Raw genomic sequence first — 7,358 nt, 5'->3', positions numbered from 1 at the left:
GGAGGAGTGGTTGTCAGGGAGAATTATGAAAGCAAGTCAGTGCCATGGTGACAACTTTGGAAGACATTAAAGGGTCTTAAAAGGGTCATGGACAGAAGGCAACATTTCTCCAGTGTGCCCCAGGGGTCATGTAGCCGAAGGCACACAGCCCCGGTGACTGTACAGAATGCTGAGTGGAAGGCTCGGAGCCAGTAAATGAGAGGCACAAACTCTGCTATCAGGAGCTTAGACTCAGGCAGGATGTGTGATCAAGTGGTTATTGCTCAGACTGGGCTAGAAAATCCTTTCTAGCCAAGCACCAATATTCCTTTAATATAGCACAATATGGGCATGGCGCTGTCTGTCACTCTTTGGGGCTTTTGAAATACAATATTACCAAAGTCACTGACATTTTATTCATAGAAGATGAAAAATAATGCATTGGTTATCAAATGCCTTTTCATAAACATCATATTCATGTATTTCATATAGCCTTTCTCCAAGGTTTAAAAAAACAACTTGTCCTTAGAAACCAGGAGAAGGCACGTGGAATGGTTCTAAATGAAGATATTAATATTCACATTATAGCTAAACCTTGCTAATTTGCACTAATGACTAGGAAACCTATTGCAAATTACCAAATTAGTGAGTAAGCCAGCAACCAGCATTTCAAAAAACCCAAAGACAGCACCAGAAAATGAACCCTTTCCCATAATTTCATCAATGCAATTGAATTTTAACTACTGAGGGTAATTTGTAGTCTATATTTTGTCTATCTTGCAAATCTATGTGCATTTTACAGAGCAGCGGTGGGGCTATTAAAATAAAATTCATTTTTTTATATGTGGTTGTGATTAAGAAATGTATGTAAAACAAAATAGAACCCTTGGAAAAAAAGAAACTAAAGATTTGTCCAAAGGATTTTTATTTTTTATTTTTTAATTGTAATACCAGACATAACTGTGTTCATTTCCTCTTCTAGTTATCAAACTGAATATGCAAAAGCTTAATGAAATATTGCACAAAAGACCCATAAGCATCAGTGAAATCTCTCAACTAACCAAGCACATTATTTGTGAAAGAGGTAATTTTCTAAAGCACAATTATGTGAAAATGGAAATTGACAGAGGGGGAGTGAGGGTGGGAGTCTGGGATTTGTTGGCAGCAGCATCCGAGATCTACATCCTGTGATAGTGGACTGGCTTAGTGGGCAGGATCTAGGACCAGCCATGACCTACCCGCCAATGTGTCGTGTTTCTTCTTTCTTAATAAACTTTCACCTTCATATCTAATTTTGTATTTGTGATTTTGTGTTCTTTTTCATAATTATATATATTTCTGCTCTCAAAAAACCTGAATCCTTTTTGGTTGTTGGAGCCAAGTGACTCCAACTTCTTCTGAGGAGAGTTAGTGGAGTGAGAAGAGAATGCACTGAGGGTAGAATCCAGGAACATGAATATTTAAAGAGGAAGAACATTCTAAAAATGGAGAAGGAGCTAGATCTGGGCTCCAAGAATTCCAGCAATGTGGAGATCTGTTCTTGTCCTCCTTCTCTCTCTTCCCAGGCAGGGTTCTCTCCTTATCTGCTAGGAGGAAAGAGGGCCTCTGCCTTCCCTATCCCTCAAGAAGATCCGAGCTTTGGCCACCTGGATGGGGCTGCTCAGAGGTCAAGACCCTACTGCATATACTGTGTAATAAATGCTCAGAACCACCTGTCACTTGGAGTTTTGAAAATTACCCCTTGCCTTGGTTCTTTCCATGGTCTTGGGGCTCTGGTAGTGATAGTTAAGCTTGGTTTTCTTACCTCATCTAGATCATGTTAGGAAGTAGAAACCAGATACAGTTGATCTACTGTTGGTCAGTTTCAACTAGATTTAGAATTGCTTAAACTTGACCAACTGCATTAAGTCCTGACAGCACCACAGCAGGTGTCCAGAAAGGCCAGCGCTGGGGAAGGTAGGCTCCAGGTTGCTGTGCTTCCCTGTGCATCCTCTTGACTACTGTCTGTACTAGTATAGATTTAGGGAGCTCCCTCTTTCCTCAACAAAACAGAGACTGTAAAGGAGACTATCTCTCTTAGATTGCATTAGACTGAAGATTAAAAGGGCTAAAAAAAAATCCACCAGGTAAAACCACTTTTTACCCATTTGCCCTTAACCTACTCATTATACTGCAAGGAGAGCCCATGAATTTTCAAATACAGGCCTGGACACGAAGGGAAACATGCATTGTAGGCATATGGAGAATTGTAGGCTACGGGAATCTTGCCATCATATATAACAGATTTCTATAAAATACCTTGCCCACGTATGATTTAGCCACATGTTTCTGGACGCTAAAATAGAAACATGAAAGAGGCACAAATAATTATTCTATTTAAAGAACTAAAGATAGAAAGAATGATCTGTGTTCATGGCTAATGTCAACTTTACCTAAACTTTACACTGCACTCTGCTTGACAATATCACTGAGTCTCCATATTATTTGAGGAAGTAAGGAATGTGAATAATATTCTTCAAGGGAAATGAGCTATGTTTGGTGCTAAAATAATTTTTGAAATAAGAAGAGAAATAAAGGCTTCCCCCCTCCTCAAGATTGTTTAAGCAGCATTTTATGAGTTATTCATTCATTTATTTATTTTATTTTAAAGCTTCAAGTATTTTAGAGTGTGGAGTTTGTTGGCAGTACATTATGCTTTTCCCCTCTGTTTTTACAGCTTTGATAACTTCCTGAGTTGTTTCCCCGGAGACTTGATGGTAATGGTCATAACAGGTACACTTAGTCTCCATCACTCTTACAAGGATGCAGTTGGTGTGACTGGGTAAAAACTTCTCGTAATGAAATCCCATTCCAATTACTATCGTGTAGAACTTAAAGCATCAGCAGAATACACTAAGAACACTTCAGCATCTTTTTTTTTTTTTTGCCATCCAGCTCAGATATTATTACTTCTTAAACTTTCTTCTGTAGGAATCCATCAATGTCTTTTTTCAAATTCTCTAAAACACTCTCCAAAGAGGTTTCAGAGATAGGTAATTTTCTCTTATCTGAGTTTTCGTGGAATTTTAGTTCAAATTTTATTGTGTTTTTAAGAGCACTCTAGATGCCCATAAAAGATATTGAGTTGAGTTAAAATGCACATGATACAATGCATTCATAATCATAAAACATTCTTTAGGAAGAACAATTGGAGTAATCATTCATTTATTCAGAAGAGAGGCTGCCCAGGTTCTTCTTAACACTTCCAAAGGTTTGAAGAACCAATGCCTTTAGCTGGTTATAATGAAATTTTCACAAAAGATGTTGAAAGTGTTTATAATATGCATTAACAAATAGACATGGTGAATTCTCTCAGAGTTGAGGATAGAATGTCAGTTTTTGGAATCCCTCTGGACCATGACAATTTAATCCCATTAATGCCTTGATTCTGTAAAGATGGTAAAAGGAGGGTATTTTTTTTTCTCATTGTAAAGTAAAATGTCCTGCTATGAAGCAACACTCTGGCAGAGCAGTCACAAAACAAGAGGCTAATGGATGTTTTAAAAAATGTTTGCTGAGACTTAGCAAGTGGACTTAGTTGTTTCATTATAACTTAGTTGTTTCATTATACTGTACTCTATATTCAGGTTTGGGAGTGTCCACAGATGATGACACTACCTCCATCTGCTTCTCCATTTTTTTCTTCCAATGTCTAGGCGTCTTTTAAAAAAGAAGATAAGAATTGTTTAACTGCCATTATCTTCCATTGAAAGACTTCTTTATTCAGCTCTGTCTTCAACTTTTCCTCTTTCTTAATAGCTTTCCTGAAAAGCAATGAATGAAAATTCTTAAACAAGAACAAGAAGAGAAAATTAACTTGCAGTCACCATTTCCTTGATCACTGACTTTCCAAACACAAAACAATGATACCAATAAGGACACATTTTCACTAAGATAACGAAATTATTTTCTAGGTGTTGTTTTTCACACCGTTGACTTAATTAAAATTAATTCTATTATCCAGTGACATCATGGTGTAGAATTCTGGCATATATGTGATGGTTAATAGAAATTCATCCAGTTGCTTATATGCATGCCATCTGCTTGTAGGCTAATTTGCCCACATAAAATCTGGAGCAACATTTAAGGCCATTTAAAATCAATCCATTCATGAATCAAAATGTATTGTTTGATCACCTGCTATAAAGAAGATATGATGCTATTATTTTTAAGGACACAAGGATGTGTTACAGGCTGGCCTGTGTTCAAGCAGCTTATAACTGACGTAATTATGACAGACAAATAATCACATGTGGTAGTAAGAGGATGTCAAGTCTGACAGTACTGACTGCCAGGGAATGGTGAGCTCGCTGTGGGCTGTTGCAGTCAGAGAAGGCTTCCTGTGTTGTCCTTGATACATGAGGTACAGATGAGCTATGGTAACTATGAGGTCGAGGTATGTATAGGTCTATAAGAGATAATAAGGAGAAATAAGGAGAGAGCAAACACTGCAGGCAGAAGGATTGGCACAATTTTAAAACTGCTTCAGCAGAAAGTTGCAGAGTATTTTGGCTGGCCGGGAAGGGCAGTGAACGGGCCAATCTGGAGACGTGGGGAATAACAGAAGAGAGGGGAGACAGTTTTAAAACACCTGAAGAAAGCATTTATATGTTATTCAAACTAGGATTTTCAGCTGTGATTTCAGCAAGTCAGGACAAATAAATTCCTGTGCAAGTGGGAATTAATCCTGTTGTCTCAGTACTTGGTTCAACTTTCTGTATAAAAGACTGGGTGACTAAAATGGTACTAGCCAATGGTCTTTATTTTGTTCACCATGTTTTTGACAAGAGCAAATAAACACACATTTCCTACTCAGAGTGTGTCTACACACTAGCTATTATTGATGGTTCTCTGTGGGAATACCTTCGTGTGGGGAAGAACACATGGTCTTATATATAAGTTCACAGATAACACACTTGTGTATACAGATCCTTTTATATACAGTCGTCCCTCAGTATCTATGGGGGATTGGTTCCAGGACCCCCTGAAAACACCCAAATCCACACATGATCAAATCCCTTATATAAAATGGCATTGTATTTGTATATAACCTATGCATATCCTCCTGTATACTTTAAATCATCTCTAGATTACTTATAACACCTAATACAATGTAGAGGCTACATAAATAGTTGTTATACTGTATTGTTTAAAGAATAATGACAAGAAAAATAAGTCTGGGTGTGTTGAGTACAGATGCAATTATCCATTTCTTTTTCCCTAAATACTTTCAGTCTGTGGCTGTTGAATCCATAGATGTGAAACTCCTGGATATGGAAGGCCAACTGTATATATATTTTGGATAGAGAGTTTATTTAGGAATTGCTGAAAATCCTGGTGGATGGTAGACAGCCCTTGCTTCACCATGCCCAGGGGAAGGGTTTTCTTTGATATGCAGCTCCTCCTGTTATGTACGGGCGTTTTTGATGATGAAAATGAATGGACCCACCATGCCACAGTCTGTTCATTTCTTACAAATATGCATGGTCTTTGATCACAGCTCTAGGCTATAATCTATAATTAACCTATATTCAAAGACTGCCTGTGAAAACCACCAAAGTATTTTTGTTTTTGTGGGTGAATTCTGTAAGCAAGTGTCACTAACCACCACCAAACTATTCTAATGCCAAAGCCAAGAACATACATTAACATAACACTACAGTAATCTATTCAAAAGGATTCTTAATTTATAGGTAGAACCACTACATCTAATCTTGCCTTTCACAATGTACTACTGAATACAATTATTTAAAGCCATTTGTCTGGTGAGTTACTGAACATTTCATAACAAATCATTTTTTTCTGGGAAATAATTCACTGTGAGACATATTGATGACAGGTTTGGATTTTAGAAAATGGTAATTTATAGTATCAGCTTAGTTGTCTTGATGACCTTCACTAAACTGTACTAGTATTTTACTTATTCTTCCCTCTTCTTTGCCTTCCAACATACCAGAGAATAATTCATATCCTTGCTAACCTTTGCAAATGATTTCCCCAAAGGTTTCCCTTCATCAATATCAGAGAAAACTAACCCATTGTCATCATCTTTTAAAAAGTAATTAGCCATGAATAATTGCTCCATCCTGACATCTTTCTAACTGAATTGATTTTCCTTTTCTTTTATTTGAAGGTAGATCTATTATTGTGGCTGCGATAGAATGCCATCACCCTTTTATTTTCCCATTTCTTCCTCTCTGCTTTTCTTTGAGTGCTGTGGATCACACTAGACTTGCAGAGTTTAATGCCAGGCAGGCATCCCCTAGTTTTATTATGCATTCTATTCCAAAGTAGAAGAATGGATTTTTCTATCCAGCTTTATTAGATTCGATTTTGGAATATTTTACTTAATGGGTTGTTTTCATGGCAGTCCCTATGCAACATTTATATGGGAAACATTGTGCTACTTGATTAAAAATATCCCATGGAATATTTTTCCCCAGGATTTTTTCTTGAAATTACCTTTTGGCTGTGTAAAAGTAAAAAAAAAAAAAAGAGAGAGAAAAAAAAAAAAAGAAATGACCATCTTACTGGACATGAGTTGGTCACCCTATAATACACTCCAGACACTCAAATACAATAATTGGAGAAGGGCCACGACAGAGAAGAAAGGAAAAATAAACAGACCATGCCTGTATAGCTCCTGTCGCGAACGCCCAGATGGGAGTCTATCTATACGCTCTGCTAAGGAGCCACTCTGGAAAATTATTCAAAGGCTTTGGCGGCTACAGGCTCCAAGAGGTTGGTTATGCCTTTGCTCTGATAGTCTCCATTAGTCACTGATTTGCTTTTGGACACAATTTGAAGGATTAATTTTTATCTATAAATCCCTGTGAGGATGGGTCCTGGTTATCTTGGCAATAGTGTTTCTCTCCACTGTACAGGCAGCGTTTCACGAGGGAAGCTCCCCGATAGAATTATATACGATGAGAAGCCAGTGCTCTGTGCTTAAATAGGTAACCTTAATGTTGTGTGACTAGAATTTGGCAGTAAACAGGTATTTTATGTTCTGCCAAGATTTTATTATCAGATACACTCTCCCGTTAGCTATTTAATGAGACAAGGTCTTTTTTCTCCTTTTTGCTATATTGCAGCATTGCTTAGATTTATGTCTGATTCAAAAGCAGCTGTTCCCAGTTGCTTCCTGGTACTTAAAGCCTGAACTATGTCTGGTGTTAGTGATTTGAAAAGCCTTTGTAGCTTGGATACTGATCTTATATGGTGCTGGTGGCTTGGTGAATACTCATGTAAGCAAACAGAAATGAAAATGTACACAGTTCATTAGTAGAGTGTTGAAAGCCTGGGATATACTCTGAATTTGAAACCCACTGAACTATAAA

The sequence above is a fragment of the Microcebus murinus genome, chromosome 13 (genome assembly GCF_040939455.1).
Source record: "Microcebus murinus isolate Inina chromosome 13, M.murinus_Inina_mat1.0, whole genome shotgun sequence".
NCBI classification, from domain to species: Eukaryota; Metazoa; Chordata; class Mammalia; order Primates; family Cheirogaleidae; genus Microcebus; species Microcebus murinus.
This window is presented reverse-complemented; position numbering follows the sequence as displayed.